Source organism: Desmodus rotundus, chromosome X (genome assembly GCF_022682495.2).
Source record: "Desmodus rotundus isolate HL8 chromosome X, HLdesRot8A.1, whole genome shotgun sequence".
Taxonomy (NCBI): domain Eukaryota; kingdom Metazoa; phylum Chordata; class Mammalia; order Chiroptera; family Phyllostomidae; genus Desmodus; species Desmodus rotundus.
In genome coordinates, this window is record NC_071400.1 from 95063901 (window position 1) to 95085501 (window position 21601).

General features: G+C 42.0%; 1 protein-coding gene across 1 annotated transcript in view; it reads left to right on the plus strand.

Annotated features, from left to right (window-relative positions):
- GEMIN8 (gem nuclear organelle associated protein 8) overlaps window positions 1–21601 on the plus strand; it is a 48964-nt gene that overhangs the window by 25862 nt on the left and 1501 nt on the right. Inside the window, exons 5-6 of the transcript XR_006656784.3 lie at window positions 12262–12375; window positions 21102–21271. The gene's annotated coding sequence lies outside the window, so the exon portion shown is untranslated. The remainder of the gene's footprint in view (window positions 1–12261; window positions 12376–21101; window positions 21272–21601) is intronic.

The window sequence follows — 21601 nt, forward strand, 5'->3', positions numbered from 1 at the left end:
AAATAGTAACTCCATCCTTCCAGGTGCGCAACCAACTCTTCTCTTTCCCTCCTCTGGCCAATCCATTAGAAATGCGGTCAGTGCTACCGGCTTCTGCCTCTGTACAAAGTACCACCCTCTCGCACCTGGATTGGTTCAGTGGCTTCCTAACTTCCTTTGCCCTCCTACAATTTATCCCCAGCACAGAGCCTACAGAGATACTTCTAAAACATAAGCCAGGTTACAGCACTCTTCTGCTCCCATCTCATTTATAACAACAGCTCAAGTCCTTACAGTGGGTGGCCTTAAGGCATGGCAAGACCTGGCCCCCTGTTACCTTTCTGACTTTGGGTCAGTTTACTTGGCCACTCTCATTTTCCTCCAGCCCCGTTGGTCTCTTTTGAGGACCTTGCTACTCAGAGTAGCCGTGGTCTGTCCCTAGACCAGCAGCACCGGCATCATCTGGGATCTCATTAGAAATAGTGTCTCACTTCCACCCCAGACCTACTGAGTCAGGATCTGCATTTTAACAAGACCCTCAGGGGTTCCTCTGCACCAGTAAAGGGGGAAGCAATGATCCAGAACAGCCGGGTACCCTGCTGCCCCCAGGATTTTGCACTCGCCATTTCTCTCCCCGGACAGCTTGCCCTCTAAATAGCCACATAAATCACTCTCTCCCTCCTGTATTCACATTCCACCTTCTTAACGTTCTATTTAAAATTACAGCTCCCTCCACCAGGAGGGAAGTCATTAACCCCTCTGTTGCCTTTATTTCCCCCATAACCCTTCTCAGCACCTGCAAATGGTAGTCTCTGGGAAGTGCAATCAGGTGTGGAATGATGGGGTCTGGACTATGGCTCGTTTGAGCCTAAGTCTTGCAGGGTTATTTGACTTTTAATGCATGGACACCTTCTATTTGTTTGTTGAGGTTAAAAACTGCCAGCCCTAGCTGGTGTGGCTCAGTGGACTGAGTGCTGGCCTGCAAACCAAAGGGTCACCGGTTCAATTCCCAGTCAGAGCATATTGCCTGGGTTGCGGGCCAGGTCCCCAGGAGGGGGCACAGAAGAGGCAACCACACATCTCTGTTTCCCTCTCTCCTCCCTTCCCCCTCTGTAAAAATAAATAAATAAAATCTTTTTTAAAAAACTGCCAGAGTTTAGTTCCACATGTAAGGGGCATGGGAGTCAGCACTCCATCCTAACAACAAGCAAAAAGCTGAACAGACTGGCAAATCAACAACTCTTCTATGCTCTGTGACACGGGAGGACACGGAGCAAACCGCTGCCCCCGAGACTGGAGAGCAGGGAGTACAAGGAGTTGTGGCTTACCGCGGTAGAGCCTCAGAGCGGAAAACACTGTGGGAACCAGCGCTGGGGCAGGAAACAGGAATGGTAAATGACATATTTCTGGGCGCTCAGCGTGGACAACTCTGAGACTTAAAAGCTCAGGGGGTCCCAGTCACACGGGGCCCCTACAATATTGTGACATTTCCCTGCAGGAGCTTGCCCAGAATATAACAGTAAGTGTTGGAGGGTATAACAGTAAGTGTTGGGGGTGGAAATCCCCTCTAGTTTCCGCAGAGGGAGGGGAAACATTTTAAAATGCTTCAGAACACTGTGTTCTTAACCAAGCCTGCCCTCAGATGAAGCCAGTTAACCAGAGCCTAGCCTACTGGGTTATTATCAAGGCCTAACTGACCTGAGGGAGGGAAAGGCCCCACTCGGCCCACTCCAGCGTCCTGCATCACGTAAGGGGTGGGAAGGGCAGACTGGAGCCCTTGTACAGCGCACAGCGCCGGGGCACAGGCTCACTCAGAGACAGACCCAGTCACAGGGCGACAGAGCTCCTGCCCTCCCCGCACCTCAGCCCACATTGCTGCAAGCCCATGCACAGCACTTCCTGAATTCACCTGGCACGTCCTGTCCGGCCACCAAGAAAAATGACAAGGCGTTCCAAGAGGCAAAAACCAATCAGAAGAGAGAGACAGAGCAACCATCACGGCCAGACATTCCCGGGACGTAGGAATGATCAGAACTGGAATTTAAAACGATGATGATTAATGTGTAAGGGCTCTGAAGGGTGAAGCAGACAACATGCAGCCATAGATAAGCAATGTCAGCAGAGGTGGGAATCCTAAGAAGGAGCAAAACAGAAATGCTAGAGATCAAAAACGCCACACAGAAATAATGTCTTTGATGGGCTTATCAGTAGACTGGATACAGCTGAAGGAAAACATCTCTGACCTGGAGGGTATATGCATAGAATCATCGCACACCAAAAATCAGGGAACAAAGACTACAAAGAACCCAGAACATAATATCCAAGGAATGTGGGACAACTGCAAAAGGTGTAAAGACATAATGGGAATACCGGAAGAAGAAGAAAAAGAGAAAGGTACTGAAGAAATAATTGAAACAATGACATTTCCCCCACGTTACCATCAGATACCAAAGAGATCCAGGAAGCTCAAAGAAACCAGGCAGGATAAATGCCACAAAACAAAACAAAACCTATACCTGGGAATTTTCAAATCACAGACAGTCAAAAGATAAAGAAAAAATCCTGAAAGAAGCCAGAGGAAAAGACACCTTCGCTACAGAGGAACAAACACACGAACTCCCTCCAAATTCTCAGCACCATGTAAGCAAGAAGAGACTGGAGTTAATATTTGAAGTATGGAGAGGGAAAAACCCCCCACCAACTTAGAGTTCTGTACCTGGTGAAATTATCCTTCAAATGTGAAGGAGGAACACTTTCTCAGACAAGCAAACATTGAGGGACTTTGTTGCCAGTAGACGTCCATTGCAAGAAATGTTCACAGAAGTTCTTTAGAGAGAAGGAAAATAAGAAGTCTGAAACTCAGATCTACCTAAAGAAAGGAAGACCAGCAAAGAAGAAATAAGTGAAGGTAAAATAAATACTTTCATTTTATTACTTTATTTTTCAGTTCAGAGTTTGGTCATTTTGTTGCAATTTCATTGTTCAGGGTAGTATGGATGGATGTGTTGAGTGGTTCATTTCCATCCTGAAGAAAACATAGCTTCTATCTTATGTAATTTTATCAAATTCAAACATGACTCGGATGGTTTTTTAAAAAACATTTTCTTTACGAAAATGCCAGAGTTGTATGATACGATTTTTCTTCGGGATCATTTTTTTTAAACCTTCAAGTAGTTTGGAAACATTTACCTATTTGCTCATTGCTCTGGGCACACCCTTCCAGGACATTTATCCCACCTGAACTGAAAATCTGTATTCTCCCAGCTGGTGTTAGGAGGTAGAGGAGATCACAGAGAAATGAAGAGCAAGTAAGCTTTGTAAACTACTTCTAAATCTCTTCATTGGTATGCTATGCTTCCCCCAGGTTCTGCAAAGTCAGACATGCAAGACAAGTAGTTGGCCAAAAAAAGCAGGATTCTTACTAGCGTAAAAATAGGTTTTGAATAAAATAGAAACTCTGTAGGAAAGAGAATTAGATTATGCTTTACATTCCCACCCCTGCTTTAAGGTATCTGTGTATATAAGTGCAAGGGGCACTTACGGTTGGTCTCCCCCAAGTAAAAATTGAGGATGTCTGAGTGCATTCGCTGTGCACAGTTACAGGTGTGGTTCTTTGGGAAAATCTGCAGCACATCCCACAACAATGGGTGGTGCTTAGCGACAGAGCTGGTGAACTCTATCAAGTTACCTGTGAGACACTGAGGTCAAAGAGGATGAGGCCTAACCATAGGCTAAAAGACAACTCTGAAATGCGATCATTTGAAAACCTGAGCTAATTATAAAGCTGAAAGCAAAACCCCTCATTTGCCAGTATGTCTTATTAACCTGTCCAGCTACCTCTTTTGGAAGCTAAATTCCAACACCAGTGTTACTTTAATGTTTTTTTACTTTTTATTTTACTTTAAAAATTTTTAAATATTTTACTGAGATATCATTGACATATAACATTGTATTAGCTTTAGGTGTACAACATAATAATTTGATGTATGTATGTATTCTGAAATGATCACAATAAGTTTAGTTAACATCCGTCACCACACATAGTTCCATCTTTTTCTTGTGATGAGAGCTTATATGAAAACTCTTAACAACTTTCAAATATAGAATATAAACTGTTAACTGTAGTGACCGTGCTATATATTATATCCCCACGAATTCATTATGACTGGAAGTTCTTACCTTTTGACCACCTTCACCCTTTTGCCCATCCCCCACCCCCTGTCTCTGGCAAACACCAATCAGTTCTCTGTGTGCATATTTGGGGTGGGTTGCATTTCACATATAAGTGGCATCGTATGGTATTTATCTTTCTCTGTCTGGCTTATTTCACTCAGCATAATGCCCTCAAGGTCCACCCATGATGTTGCAAATGATAGGATTTCCTTTTTGTGGCTGAATAATATTCCATTGCGCATTTATATGACATTTCCTTCTCCATTCATGTTTATGGGCACACAAGTTGTTTCGGTGTTTTGACTATTGTGAATAGTGCTGCAGCGAACACGGGAGTGCAGACATCTCTTCAAGACCCTGTCTTCATTTCCTTTGGCTGTATACCCAGAAGTGGGATTGCTGGGTCACGGAGTCGTTCTAGTTTTAATTTTGGAGGGACATTCTATCATTGTTCACAGTGGTTGTACCAATTAATAATCCCACCAATAGTGCACAGGGTTGTTATTTCTCCACATCCTCGCCAACACTTGTTGTTTCCTGTCTTTTTGCTAACAGTCATTCTAAACGATGTGCAGTGATATTTCATTGCGGTGCTGATGTGCATTTCCCGGATGATTCGTCATGTGGAGCATCTTTTCATGTACCTGTTGGCCATGTGTATGTCTTCTTTGGAAAAATGTTCCTTCAGATTCGCTGCCCAGTTTTTAATCAGATCCTTTGTTTTCTATTAAGTTGTATGAGTGCTTTATATATTTTGAGGATAAAGTCATTCAAATATCAGATATATGATTTTCAAATATTTTGTGCCATCCCTTAGGTTGCCTTTTTGTTTTGTCGATGGCTTCTTTTTCTATGCAGAGCCTTTTGGTTTGATGTACTCACATTTATTGATGTTTGTTTTGGTGCCTTTGCTTTTGGTGTCAACTCCAAAGAAATCATTGCTAAGACCGATGTCAAGGAGCTTATCCACTGTGGTTTCTCTGAAATTATGGCTTCGGGTCTTACATCCAAGTCTTTAATACATTTTCAGTTGATTTTTGTGTATGGCATAAGGTTATTTTACTTTTTATTTTTATTTTCTACTTTTTATTTTTCTCATTCTTAATTGATCTAACAGATAACAGTTTGTTCAAAATAACAATAGTGACAATGCATTCAATTATGTACGCTTGTGTATATTTCTTAGGTGTGTATATATGCTATGTGTGTGTGTATATACATACTTATGTATGCTTATATATAAATGAAATGAATGACAGCAATAATAGAAGAAACAAGAGGGAAGAATTAGGAATTTTGTTTTGATAAAGTACTCACACTACCCATGAAGTACCATAGTATTATTTGAAGTGACCTTGGATTAGTTGTAAATGTATATTGCAAACTCTAGAGCAATGATTTAAAAAAGTTTTTAAAAAAGTATAATTGATGTGCTAAAAAGGAGAGCAAATGGAATTATATAAAATGCTTAATAAAAACCACAAAAGGAAAGAAAAGAGTAAAAGATGAAAATAGGAACAGAGAACTCTAAGAGAAGAGAGAGGCACAGATTACTAATACCAGAAATGAAGCAGGGCATATCCCTGTAGATCCCACGGAAATTAAAGGGATAATAAAGGAATACAGTTGACTCTTGAACAACACAGGTTTGAATTGTGCAGGTCCACTTATATGTGGATTTTTTTCAATTGACACGTGCTGTTCCAGGGTCAACTGTACTATGAACAACTCTATGCCCACAAATTTTATAACCTAAATGAAATGGACCAATTCCTTGGAACACATAATATTCTGAAACTCACACAAGTAAAAACAGATGATCTGAATAGGCCTATATCGATTAAAGGAATTGAATCAATAGTTGATAGCCTTCCAAAACAGCAACAGGCTCAGATGGGTTCACTGGCGAATTCTAAAACACATTCAAGGGAAGTATATCAAGTTTTAGCAATCTCTTTCAGAGGATAGAAACAAAGGGAATCCTTCCTAACTCATTCCATGAGGCCAGCATTACCCTAATACTCAAAACCAGACAAAGGCACTACAAGAAAAGAACAAACCAATATCTCTCATGAACATGTATGCAAAAATTCTCAACAAAGAAGATAAACAGATGGCAATTAAGCACAAGAAAGGATGCTTCATGGCATATGTGATCAGGGGAATGCATATTAAAACAGTAATGAGGTACCACTACACACATATTAGAGAATGGCCAAAACCCAGAACACTGCCAACACCAAATGCTGGCAAGGACGTAGAGCAACAAGAACTCTCATTCATTGCTGGTGGGAATGCAAAATGGTACAGCCACTTTAGAAGACAGTTTGAAAGCTTCTTACAAAGCTAGATATATAAAAAGATGCTCAACTTCACTAGCTATTAGGGAAATACAAATCAAAGCTACAACAAGATACCTCCTCACACCTGTTAGAATGGCTATCATCAACAAGTCAACCAATAACAAGTGTTGGAGAGGTTGTAGAGAAAAGGGAACCCTCATTCACTGCTGGATGGAATGTAGACTGGTACAGCCACCATGGAAAACAGTATGGCAGTTCCTCAAAAAATTAAGAATAGAGTTACCACATGACCCAGCAACCCCTCTTCTGGGTATCTACCCCCCCAAAATTGAAAACATTTATTCACAAAGACATATGCACCCCTATGTTCATTGTAGCACTATTCATGGTGGCCAAGACATGGAAGCAACTGAAATGTCCCCTGATAGGTGGCTGGGTAAAGACGTGCTACACATATACAATGGACTACTACTCAGCCACAAGAACAGACGAAACACTGCCATTTGTGACAACATGGATGGACCTTGATAATATCATGCTAAGCAAAATAAGTTCAACAAAATATGTTAAAGACCATTTGATTTCACTCCTAAATGAAATATAAAACTGAAAGCAACAAGTGAACAAGCAAGAAAAACAAAGAAATAAAAACTCATAGACACAGACAATATGTTGGTTATCAGAAGGAAAGGGGGGTGAGAGGTTAGGAGAGGGTAAATGCGTCAGATATATGGTGATGGAAAGAGATCTGACTTTGGATAGTAAACACACAATGATACAGATGATGTCTGATAGAAGTGTACACTTGAAACCTATATAATTTTATTAACCAATGTCACCCCAATAAATTCAACTTAAAAACTAAGCATACTCTTACCCTACAATCCAGCAATCACACTCCTTGGTATTTATCCAAAACAGTTGAAAAGTTATGTCCACACAAAAACCTGCACCTGAACGTTTATAGCAACTTTATTCATAATTTCCAAACTTGGAAGCAACCAAGATGTCCTTCACTAGGTGAGTGGATAAATACATTGTGGCACATCCAGACAATGGGATATTATTTGGTGCTAAAAAGAAATGAGCTGTCAAGCCATGAAAATCCGTAGAGGAACCTTAAATGTGTATTATTAAGTGAAAGAAGCCGATCTGAAAAGATACATACTGTGTGATTCCAACTATGTGACATTCTGGAAAAGGCAAAGCTATGGAGACAGTAGAAAGGTCAGTGGTTTGCTGGGATGGGGTGGGAGGATGAACAGAGCAGAGAGGATCGTCTCTGATAATACGTATCTATTACTATCCATGATTATCTGCTATGTATTATCACAGAGTATGTATTACTCTCTGTATCAGAGAGTATGTATTTTCACAGAGGGCAGTGAAAATACTCTATGATATAATAACAATACATATGTAATCATACAGTTGTCTGAATCCATTGAATGTATACTAAAGAGCCACCCTAAGGAAACTGTGGACTTTGGGTGATTATGATGTATCAATGTAGGATCATCATTGGTTTTTTTTTAAATGTACCACTCTAGTGTGTGATGTTGATCGTGGGGGAGGCTATGCATGTGAGGGGGCAGGGGGATATCAGAAATCTCTGTATCTTCCTCTCAATGTTATTGTATACCTACAACTTCTTTTGTAAAAAATAAAGCCTTTTTAAAAACTGCCAGAGAATGGACCCCAAACTGAGAACCCCTGGTTACAGCAGAAGATAGAAAACGGACAAACCCACCGCTCTGCCACTGCTTAGGCTATAATGAGCTTAGGCACTGAGTGCCATGGCAACAAGGAAGAAGAAACAGCCTGCAGGTTCAGTGACTGTCAAAACTATGAAGTAATGAGCTTATCCAACTGTGGAATGTCCATGTCCAGTGACTTGTAGAAGGAGAAGAAAGGAAGGCACACGGTTGCATGTCCGAAGGAGTGTGTGCCTCGTCAGTGCTGTGCACAGGTACTTCCAGTCCTCCTTCCAGACAGCCTAGGATGGCATTGAGTGTACCCAAGCCACGTGACTTGCTTTGACCAATGAAATGCAAGCAGAGGCCTTTAAGAGCCTGTGCACACTTTTCCTTCCTTTCCCTGAGCCCCAGCAATAGCAGCATTTGGACGATGTGAGGGCCAAGATGGTCAGCCCCATTAGACTGCATGAGCGAGGACGTGGTGATCAGCATCTGGTTTTCCACATGGTAGAGCAGTCCCACAAGGGACACGTAGTAAGAGCAAGAAACAAACCTTTGTGGTTTAAAGGCACTGACATTTTAAAGTCATCCCCACAGCCCAACACAACTTCTCCTGACTGGTGTGGGGAGGGAGAGCTGAAGTGGGAGATGCAGTTTTTGAAAGTCAACCAAGATGAGGCTTAGTAAGCACAGTGGTGCCATCTCCTCTACGTGGAAATCATAACACAAATGTATAGGATGCACACTCTTGCTGAAGTGCTGCAAGTAGCCCACAGATATGCTTTGTTTGGCCAGGGAAGTATTTGTTTACAGGTTTAAACCTGGGAGATGGGAGTGTAATTTATTCCCCTCTTAGCTATAGTCGCCACTATTCCCTATTACTGGCAGCAACCTCACTTGACTCGGGTACTTGACCACATAGCCACTGAAGACATTTGGGTTTGCTCTCCCCCTTCCCCGGTGGTCTATGCATCTAACTTATTGAGAGAGGTTAGGATAGGCATTACCATTCTCACCTAGCAGAAAAGAAAACACAGGCCCTGAGAGATCAAGAGCCTTCAATAATGACACAGCAAGTCAATGGCAGAGCTGGGGCCTGAACCCAAGATTCCTGATGCCTGTGTGCAGGGCAGGCTGTGAATGCACTACCCCGGTGACAGCTGCCTTCAGCTACTGCAGCCATCCTAGGAGGTCAATTCATTGATTGCATATCCTGTTGTCTAATCAGCCCACACACTGCCCGAGTTTATCACCCAGCAAATTCCCATTTATTTTAACAAGAAAATCACACCATCCTGAAATGCCTTGTTGAGATCTCTGCAGTCTCAACAGACAGCTTGCTTTTTAAATCCATAAGCTCAACACAAATCTGCATTCTTTCAGCCAAGCCATTGCAGCTCTTTTTCTTTAAGTCTGAACAGTTTCGTGATAAAGACAGCCAAGTGGAGGAAATTCAAGGAACGACCACAACTACATACCTCCAGGACAATACTGTTAAGTACAAAAACCAAAGTGCAGAGAAGTGTATATGAATAATCCCATTTGTACAAATGAAAAAAAGAGAAAGAAATGTATTGCATGTATTTATATTTTTATACACAAAAATGTCTCTTAGGATATGCATGAAACATTATGGCTGTACCTGGAAAGCTGACTGGGGGTCAGCAGTGGGAGCGGGCAGCACTGTCGGTGCCCGAGCACCGGGCCCTGCCAACTCCAGCCTCTGTCTTTGTGACCTGGCCTAAAGGCTCTCTCTGGCCACAGAGCCTTTTTGACCTGTGCTCTGGACAGGTGGAGGTGCTGGAGAATGAACTCTCCTGGGAGCAACATGCAGTCAATGACTAATGGGAATTGGAGAAAGGCACCAAGTCCTTTATCTCTTGGGCAGGGCGATTCTGAGATCATCAGCGTGTGCTCTACGCTGACTGCCCGAGTTCCCTGGTCAGTCGGCTCCCGTGTTCCCACAGTGTGGATATGCTCTTTTTTGGCTGCCCCCTGCTCTGTGACAAAGGGGTCTCAGGTGGCCAGGCATGAGCACTACGGTGTTTGCCATGTGTCTGAGGGTGGCAGAAGTGGACAATGTCTTAGGGAACTACAAGGAAGTTCCCAGAACAGTTCCTTTTTTAAAAAAACTATTTAAAAAAACACTGCATTGCACAAATTTGTTTACATTTCAACAAATCCCAATGAACACTTTGTCGTGGGTTGGCACTGGTTCTAAGGACCAGTATTTGGGGACAACACGTGGAGGATAGATCCTAGTGATCAATTTCCGGCTCATTGTGGCAGCGGCTGTTGGTTGTCCTCCAATATTCAATGTTCCTTCTTCCATAGTAATAGAGACCCTGGTTTTTAGCTGTGTAGCCATGCAACTATGCCCTGGCTTAATGAGATGTGGACAAAAGTGTCCCTTCGCTGTTTCCAGGCACCTCCCTTAAAGGACAGCTGGTATATGACATTGTGCAATTTGCTCCCTCTTCACTTCCTCTCCTCCTGCCCGGAATTCTGATGTGGTGGCCGGGTCTTGACCTTCTCTTAGACCACAGATGGAAGGTCACAAGTTGGGGGCGGGGGGTGGCTCAGTGAGATGAAAGGAGTCTGGGTCCTTGAGGACTTTGGGAAGTATGACAGCCACAGCAGCTCTGGACTGCTCTGTCCTGACTTCTGCATGAGAGAGGTAAATTTCTATTTCCTTAAGCCACTATCATTTGGAGCCTTTATTGTCTACAGTTACACCTTATCCTTTCTGACCTGTGCCACCACCAGCCATACTGTGAGAAAGCCCCATGTCAGGGTGGTAGGACCTGTGCTATTCAGGATAGAAGGCAGCCATGGCAACGTCCTCCTGTCACTGGCTCACATCCTCTGCCCACTTCATCACATTTATAATAATTTGCTTTGTCTGACTTTTCTATTTCCATACGTGTAGTCATATTTCTTTCTACTTTCTGTTAGGACCATTTCATGAGATATTTCAAGATGTTTTGTTTAAATACAGTAAAAATAGAAGTAGTTACCATTATAAACAGCACAATTAACAGAGGATCTCATTATACCCCTATATGAAGTCAAATGCAAAGGGGCATAACAATCAAATTTCTAAAGGGAAACCATGAAAAGCATTAGTGTTCTCTCTCCTATGGCTCCTTCCACTTTCCCAGGGGTCAATGGCGCCCCTGTGCATGTGTCTCCATATGACGGATGTGCACATCTGTTATTTCTGTTTTAGAATATAGTGGGTCTCTTTAGGTCACCAAAGGCCATTGTTGCCCAAGTTATGAAGAGAAGAATATTACTCCATCTTGAGCATTTTCCAGTACACAGGACTTTCCTGTCATCTTTCCAGAAAAGTTCTGTGTCCTAGTTAGAAAAGCAAATTTTTGATATAACTTTGTATTTAGTTTTGTTTCATATGAGAAAACAAATGTCCTGAGCAAATATAACCACAAGACATCCATTCCACAAGCTGGGCGTTGTTTGAGTCTTTCACATTAATTTTTTAGATTATGTAAAGAACTTAAAGAATTAAGTCAATCCATACAAATAATAATCATTTGTGGAATTTAAGAGCCTAATAAATTGCAACCCTTGGTCCAACCAAGTTCAAAACCAATTGAGAAATAAATTCAGGAGTCCAACCAATGGACATGGAAATATCAACTTTGTTACTGATAAGGTGATTGAAGAATGTGACCTTAACTCTTGGCCAAATGCAGTTCCTGATACATTCCCACGGACTTGATCTTAACTCTGGGGCAGTGCCCATCCCATAAATCCTCTTATTTTAGAGCATTGGGGGTATGGGAAGAAGCTGCATTTGCCTGCATGTCCTTTCCCCTGCTTCAGGGCACCCTGTTCCTGCCCCGCCTCTATCTATCAGGACTTACCCCTCCAGGTTGACTGTTGTTTGCATGTACTATATCTTGTATCCCATAGTCACATGATGCCAGGTCATTCATTAAATGGCTACAGAGTATTGCATCGATGAAGGCAGAATAGTTTATTTAACCAGTGTTTCCTTGTTATTGGATAATTAGGAGTTTGACTTTTAGTACAAACAATGCTACAATGCATATCCTCGCATACACATCTTTTACTTGTCTCTGTAGTACAGGTTCCTACATGTGGAATTGCTGGATCAAACAGCATGTCCAGCTTGAATCGTCACAGATATTGCCAAAGTGCTCTGCAAAGAAGTCGCCTGAAATTGCCCTCCGCTAACGGTGGGTAAGAGCGCCCATTTCCCTTCCCTGCCAGTGGTAGCTATTAACAAATTGTTGGGTTTTTGCTAGGTTGGTATTTTTTAAATGTATTTTCTTGATACATTTTAATTTGCAGTTTTAAAATTATAAATGAAAGTGAGCATTTTGCCACTATTGGTCATTGGAATTTCTTGTGCTGAAAACTACTTATTCATGTCCTGTCCCATTATTTTCTCTTAGTTTTTTTATCTTTTTCTGATTGATTTGGAAGAGCTGTTTGTAACTTTGGGAAATCAGTCATAAGTCATATATGTTGTAAAATTTTCACTACTACATGTTGTCTTTTATGGTAGTTTTCCCTGCAGGGAAAATTTATTTTTGGTGAAATTTATTAATCTTTTCCTACATATCTTCTTATTTTATATCCTTCGTACAGAGGCCATCCTCATGATTACAAAGTAATTCCCTTAAATATTAGTGTTAGATTTTTTCGTAATTTATTTTTTACATATGTATCTTTAGTCCATCTGGTACAAATGGAAGACGTAGAGATTTCATCTTGATGTCTCCAAGTGACTAGACAGGTATTCCAAAGCCATTTATTGAGTAACCCATCTTTTCTTGTTTTGATTTGATTTGATATGTGACTTCATCATATTTTAAATTCTTATATGGATGGGGTGTATTTCTGAAATCTCTACTCTATTCTGCTCAATCTATTCTTAGTCCAGAGACCAAGCCATTTTAGTTATTGTTGCTTTACAACATATTTCACTACCCAATAACGCTAATAATCACACCTTACTCATTTGTCATGCCCCCTACCCAGTATTCTCCTAGCCATCCTCACATGTTTGCTTAAATCAATAAATGGGACTGAGCGCCTGCTAAGTGCCAGGCAGTGGTCTAAGGATACAGCAGTGAACACAAGAGGGAAAAGCTCTGCCCACATAGTGTTGACATTCCAGCTGTGAGAGGCCTAAACAAGTTAAATCAGTCAAATGCTTGCAGGGTCAAAAGATGACAAGTGAGATGGAGAAAGACAAGATAGGGAAGGAAGATAGGAAGTGAGGGGTGTGCGAAAACCAAGCACTCGGTGAAGGCCTGCTTCAGAACATGGCAGTGGAGGTGAGGGGACAGAGAGGCAGACAAGCAGGAGCAACATGTGAAAAGGCCCTGAGGTCAGAGGCCACGATACCTGAAGCAGAATGAGGGAGAAAGAGAAAAGGAAATGACAGCAGAGAAATAACAGGGAGCGATTAACGAGGGCCTTGTGGGCAAATGAAAAGATCAGGGCTGGCTCTCCGGGCAAGGTGGCGACCCACTGGAGCATATTGAGCATGGGCGTGCCATGAGCTGACTTGAAGTTCTAAAAGTTGATGCTATACGTTTATTGGCAGGGATCACATTGAAATCTTACATTAATTTACAGAGGATGACATCTTTATAATCATGTATCCTCATATCCAAAAATATATTATGTGGCAATATTATAAATGCACAGTGACCAATTGATTTACCTCTAGGAATGGATTCTACATATACTCTCACATACGTGCAAAATGAGTTATGTACAAGCGTTGTCCACAATGGCAAGAGATTGAAAACGATGCAGACATCCAGACATCCACCTATATGGGTCTAGCTGAGTAAATTTTGATGCATGCACACAATGGAATATACAAAAGATTGAGAATGCTCTTTATGTACTAATTTGGAATGATATCCTAGATGTACGAAGAATAAAAGCAGGTATAGAATAGTGTGTATAATATGCTACCATTTGGATAAAAAAGGAAACTATACTTCATGTATGAATTTGCTTTGGTAAAAATAAAATATCTCTATGAGAATACGTAGAAATTGCTAATAGCAGTTATCATTAGGGAGGGACACTGAGTAACTGGAAGACAGGAGGAATACAAATGAAATTTTTTGCTGTCTACCCTTTTGTGTTTTTGGACTATTGAGCTATCTGAATATACTACCCCTTCAAAAACCAAAAATTATATAAATTTTAATGAAATAAAGTATGTCTTTATATTAGGACCATTTTGGAAATGTCTGCAACAATGGCTCAGACAGAACCAGTAGAGACCTAAGTCACAGGCAACGACCTATGTGATGTCTCTTTACATGTCCAGTTGTAGACAAGTGTGATACTTAATGCACAATGTCCGCATTTTCTGACCCCCTAAAAAGTAGAAGAGGAACAAGGACACAAAGGGCAATTTGCACATTATTCAGTGCAAGTGAGCTAGGCAGAGCTCAATCTTGGCCTGCCAATTACAGATTTAGGCCCGTGGTGAATAAGTGGGCTGTGCAGTGTCTTAAAAGATGATGCAACCTACAGATAAAAGAAAACTGAATCCAGTAAGAGTGATCAGGAGTGGGCGGTGAATAGCTAAGATGAGAGTGGGTGTACAGACCTGAATTGTGCAGTTAGGAAGACTCCCTGAGACTAGGTAAAATTTGGAGAAAGATGTGAAGATGGGGAGGAGCAGCCAGGCTGGTGTCTGAGAGAAGAGCCTTCCAGGCAAAGAAACAGCCAGTGCAAAGGCCCTGAGGCAGTTTCCCTGGCAGATTGAAATGGCAGTAAGGAGGCCATTGTGGCTGGAGTAGATGTTTGGGGGAACATAGGAGATGGAGAGGAGATAGCTTATGCCACAGGGGTTTGTCAACTCTGCTAAAGACACTGCCTTAATGAACGGGAAACCACCAGAGAACATTGAATAGAAGAGTGAAACTTGCTCTTACATTTTAAGAGCATCGCTCTCGTTACTGTGTGGAGAATATGCTGCAGGGAATGAAGGGGAGCAGCAGGGATGAGTGTCAGAATGTTTCTGTTACTCCTAACTTCATTCCCTGAAGCACATTGTTAGGGCTATTCAAAGTAGATGCATGCAAGAACCTACACTCAGCCCTGGCTGCTGTGGCTCAGTGGCCTGAGCGCAGGCCTCTGAACCAAAGGGTCGCTGTTTCAATTCCCAGTCAGGGCACATGCCTGGGTTTCGGGCCAGATCCCAGTAGGGAGCGCAGGAGAGGCAACCACACATTGATGTTGCTCTCCCTTTCTTCCTTCCTGCCTTCCCCTCTCTCTACAAATGAATAAACAAATTCTTTTTTAAAAACTTTAAAAAAAGGACCCTACACTCAACACATAAACAGTCTTTAAAAGCTAATTTCTTTCTGGTCATAAGAATAACATATACTGCAGAAAACTTGAGGAAAACAAAAACATATGCATGAGAAAAAATTGCCAGTGTGATAGCTGCCAAACACAAGCACTGTTGATATTTTAGGGTGTTTCCCTATCATTCATGTGGTTTTACATAGTGAGGTTCATAACATGCATGTACATTGGTATTCTGCTTGGTCTCGTAACCTAATAGAATAAGCATTCTACCTGTAAAAGAATTATTTATTCTAATGGAAGCATAATATTATATTTTTTGACCGTATAAAATGTAACCCAACCAATCCACTAAGTAATACATTAATGAAGATTTTTATGCATAAATTTTGGTCTGCATTTTATTTTAAATGTTTATTTATTTATTTTTAGGGAAAGGGGGAGGGAAGAAGAAAGAGAGAGAAACATTGATGTGCGAGAGAAACATCGATCTGTTGCCTCTTACATGCCCCCCAAACAAGGACCTGGCCCGCAACTCAGGCGTGTGCCCTGACCAGGAATCAAACAGGTGACCTTTCAGTTTGCAATACAATGCCCAACCCACTAAGCCACACCAGCCACGGCTTGGTCTGCATTTTAGATTTGCTTTGCACAGGACAGATTTTAGAAGTGGAATTCACAATTCTAACAGAGAATCAATTTTAGGATTTTGATACTCACTGTCAAATTGTTTTTCAAAAAGGTTGTGCTTATATAAATTCCCGTAAATTTACCAAAGCCATAAACAACATTTAAGAGAAAATATCCTTCATTAACATCATCCTCTTAGAGAAATTTTTTTAAAATGAGAAAGTTTCTGCCCTGGCTGTTGTGGCTCAGTGGCCTGAGCGCTGGCCTGGGAACTAAGAGGTTGCGGGTTCAATTCCAAGTCAGGGCACGTGCCTGGGTTGTGGGCCAGGTCCCCAGGTGTGGGGATATGTGAGAGGCAACAACACATGGATGTTTCTCTCCCTCTCTCCCTCCCTTCCCCTCTCTCTAAAAATAAATAAATAAAATCTTTTAAAAAATGAGAAAGTTTCAGAATTTCACACATCATATGCATAGCAGGGATGGTGAAAATAAGATTCTGAGTATGAAAGAATCATTAGAGTTTTTAGACTAAAGCTGCAGTTAAATTATGATCCAGCTCAAGGAGTACATATGAAACCAAGTGCACGCTGGGTATGCTTTACAGGCGTAGAAGTAGTCATCACTAAATATATGTGGTTGCTAAGTAACTACAGTGGGGACTAAAAATGACATTTAACACATTCTCCTCAAATTGAGTTATTCCAGGACTAGCCATCTCTTCTCTCTAAATGGTATGCCATGGAGTCATTTGTGACAAATTGGTGTTCAGCCAGAAGGAAAGAAATACGCAGAAAGATGAGATAAGGAGTAGGAAGATGTGGGTTCTAGAACAATTCATTACTTCCTTACTTCAGGTCAATCACTTGACCCTTTGAGTCAAATAAAGTGGGACTAATATTGCCTGTCTTGTCTCATCTACCTCAAAAAGCTTTTATGAAGATCAAATATGCTAATAAATGGCAAAGTGATATGCAACCATAGGGTCTTATTACCATATTGAAGTCTCAAGCGAGCTGCTTAGGGTACTTATATATAATAAGGTACTTTCATTCCTCTTGGTGGGTTATTCTTATATATTCAATTATAGCAGATTCAACAATCTGCTCTGGGGAAAATCCACTCGAAAGGAGAGCATGTAATGCAGGACATCATTCTGAGCCCCTGATGAAACAGGAATTTCCTAAAAGGCAAGAATTGCATCTCATTCACCCATGTGAATGAATGTTCAGAACCCCTTGGGTTGGGAGGAAACAGGATTATACACTCCTCTTTTGTCTTCTTTCTAACGGTGTGTTATAAATGAGGGCAAGATGGAGGCCCATGTAGGAACTTCTTTCCTGCTTCTGAGCCTACATTACTGCCATCTGGTTATTCCGTCCTCACCCTGAGCGGCCAGGCAAGCTACTCCCTCAAGTCTCAGGAAACCCACCCCTTCTAGCTCTTTCCTTAATGCCATCATCCAGTCCTAAACCTCCATTAGCACCCAGTACACCTCATTACAGCACCATCTCATTGGGTCCTACCACGCTCTTTTCCCCCCCAGGCGGGGCAGGTTCCACAGGCTTGCCCTGCTGTCTTATCTCCTTTGTACCTGCTTTGGAAGGAATGGATGAGTTTTAAAGGGCCTGGTGTCACAAGGAGGCAAAGCCTCCCTGATAAAAATGAAGCCTCTGTAGTTTGGCTTCAGAAACAGAGTGATAAACCAATGTCTCTGCATAGATACATTACTCTATACATAAACATGCTTATGGATACTTATAACCAGTATTCTCTTGGTAACATAAAATGTTGAGAATAGCAACAAGCTGAAGTTACTGAGGCCTGATACTAACATGCCCAGGTCTTATATTTAAATGAAATTGGCCCTGGCTGGTGTAGCTCAGTGGATTGAGCACGGGCTGTAAGCCAAAGGGTCACAGGTTCAATTCCCAGTCAGGGCACATGCCTAGGTTGCAGGCCAGGTGCCCAGTGGGGGCCACATGAGAGGCAACCACACATGGATGTTTCTTTCCCTCTCTTTCTCCCTCCCTTCCCCTCTCTCTAAAAATAAGTAAATAAAATCTTTTGAAAAAAGGAAATAAAAGTGAAGTATACTCAGAAAGAGCAGGGGATTTTTAATCTAGTCTTCTAAAACCCGCTACCAGAAATCTAATTCAGCTGCTGTCAGTTGTCTGATGATTCTATAGCAGTAGACTCTCTAATAAATGCTGACGTCTGTGAACTACCCCAGGAGATTCAGATTTAATTCTTTGGTGGTAGGACTTGGGCATCTGTACATTTTAAGAGCTCCCCAGGGGATTCTAATGTGCAGCCAGGCTGAGAACCACCATTCCAACGTGTCCAAGCTTGAGATGACTGATCTAGCTAATTAAACCTCAGGGCTGAGCACATTGGACTTCCTGAACATCTGCATAAAATCTCTTGCTCTCTCTCACGCTCTCTCATTTCCTTGCCCTCTCACTCTTCCTTCTTTGCAATGACTCTGCTGTTTTTCAACCACTCAGGCAAGAACTCCAATCCTGATGGTTCACAGTGAAGTGATCTGGGATTTTTAAAACCCAGGCCATAGTGGTGCAAATGAGGGGCTATGAAAGGATGAGACAAAGCCATTGAATTCCCTTTCCTACTTCAGCTTGTGTAATGTGGGTATACTCGTGGATGGGAAGAGACACAAGAAACCTAGAGAAATACTGATATACCAGAATTTACCAGACCTCCATCAAGTTCCACTCTTGGAATCAGCCACAGACCAGGTGGGATACCATCTGATTCCCATGTGCTAGATGCCACGTGGCAGCTAAGTATCCTAAGATTCTCTGAACTAGGCAGTTCCTGCCTTTTTATCATGAGTCCCAGTATCCTAAGGAGCCATGACTCTTGGGTTGGGGTAGAGCGAGCACTCAGGTGTCTCAGTATTGGTGCCACAAAGGCGCTCTGTATAAATAATCATCCTTGCACAAGGTGAGTCAACTGCAGTCCTTCTTCAAAAGCCAACCTCTGACTGTAAGTTCCCAGAGGGCTGGGTTCCTCTGTCCCAGCCTTCATTGCCTCTCACAGAGAGATGGTCCCTGAGCAGATGCTCAGTTGGTGTTTATAGAACAAATGCTCTCCAGTTTGATATTTCAACAAACCATTGAAGCCCCACAATTCGCTTATTCCCAGAAATAGTTAATGTAGAGATACACAAGCCCTGAGGTTCCTTCTTAGAGCTGTAAGATATGAACCACAAGAGCGCAAGAGACAGGACTGAAACAACATGGCACCTCCCTGGTGCCATGTCACTCTGAAAAGTGACTGCGCTCTCCTGGAGCATACTGATGAGCCAGTGTGTCACAGAAGACTTTGGGCCGCGAGCCCCTGAATTCCTACACCAATCATCTCCCTGACAACCAGCGTTTCAGCAGGATTATGATGAACATTACCTCTAAAGCTGTGAGCTCAACAATTCTCCCATAGTTGCATTATCCTGGGGGCGGATTCAACTGGTACGGCACTCAACTTTGATTGCTACACTCGGGGCCTCGGCCATCACGAGGATGAAGGAAGTGGAAATCCAATCAGATCATACTTTTTGGAAAATATCAAACAGAAAAATTATGTGATGCCTTTTATCTCAGTGTCTCGGTTTCATTTTTTCCCTATTTCTTTTACCGTTTGTTACATCATACAACCAAGCTTTCTATGCTAAAAGAAGGGGTTACAAGGGAATGCTGCTTCTACTGAGTATGAAAGTGGAAGAAGCGAATCCTAAAGCTTCTGCTGGAAGGAAGCCCTATTTCTATTTTCACTGGAAGTTTTTCAAAGCAAGATAATGAGGATTTCTCAGGGTCATGAGGTTCACCCTCGTGCCCTCCATACAATCAGCTGATTCTCACACAGATACATTTTGTGGAACCTTTTCCTGCAGTGCCATTTCCCGCTAATTTGGGAACATGCCATTCCCCTGACAGGCAGCGTAACTTTTCATTACACTGGACAGCGTGACTCAAACCCATGTGTGCCAGGGCCGAGCCGTAAAAGTGCCAGTAGAGGCCTCTTGACATCCACACTCATTTCTGAATTTGGTGTTACCCCAGCTTTTCAGCTCCCAATTTCTGTTTTTCGTGTTGGATTGAGTTTTAATTATCTGCCAGAAATATGCCAGCATTTTTTCAGGGTAGGAGGCTAGGAGGTAGAGTTTTAGGAGACTCCGCCATGGTGAGTGTTGGGAAAACTGTCAGACCAATGCAATGCATTGTTGTTATTTATTTCATGTCTGATACTGAATTTAATTCCTAGATTTTAGGCTATAAACTCAGCTGAAATTGAACAGAAACCTATATAGGTTTGCAGTCATTGCTAGTTATAATAATAGTGACATTTATCCAACATCCTTTCTTTATGTACCAGGAATTCATATGCATAAAACTCCCACCCCATGGGCAGGAACTCTGCACAGAAACTCGAGACACCCAGGCCCTAGCCTTTGCCCTACCAGGCACTGCTGGGCTATTTGAGGCACACACTTTTATAAGCCTGCGTTTTCTTCCTTCTTTGACACTCTCTGAACCTCCCTTTCCTTATGGTAGAGTTCGAGGCTGCGTGATCTATCGCAAGTCCCCTCCACCATTTGCAACTCCCAATGGATATATATCTCCAAAAATTCAGCCAAATTTTACAAAATGGAAAAAATAGAAAAGATAAATGAGCCCTGGCTGGTGTTGCTCAGTGGATTGAGTGTGGACTGCAAATCAAAGGGCCGCTGGTTCCAATCCCAGTCAGGGCACAAGTCTGGGTTGCGGGCCAGGTCCCCAATGGGGGCCACATGAGAGGCAACCACACATGGATGTTTCTCTCCCTCTCTCTCTCCCTCCCTTCCCCTCTCTCTAAAAATAAATAAATAAAGTCTTTAAAAAAAAGAAAAGATGAACAATTATGGGTATCTATCTGAAAATTTTGAAAAGATTAATTTGCAAAGATATATGCACCCCTGTGTTCATTGCAGCTTATTCATGGTGGCCAAGATGTGGAGACAACCAGTGTCCTTTGAGAGATGACTGGATAAAGAAGATGTGGTCCATGCAAACAAAGGAATATTACTCAGCCATACGAGAAGAGAAAATACTGCCATTTTCAACAACAAGGATGGACCTTGAGAATATCATGCTAAGCAGAGTAAGTCAGTTAGATAAAGTTAAGAATCATATGATTGAACTCATATATGGAACACAAAACTGAAAGTAACAAATAAACAAACCAGAAAAACAAACTAACAAAAACTCGTAGACATGGGCAATAGCATGGTGGTGACCAGAGGGAAGGGGGTGGGGGAGTTGTGAAGGGTAAAGGGGCCAAATACATGGTAACAGAAGAAGATGAATAACAAGAATGTTGTTCTTATTGAGTTAATGAGTTAACTGTGGGGTGTGGGCACACAATGCAACATACAGATGATGTATTATAGAAACGCACACTTGAAACTTATAAAATCTTATTAACAAATGT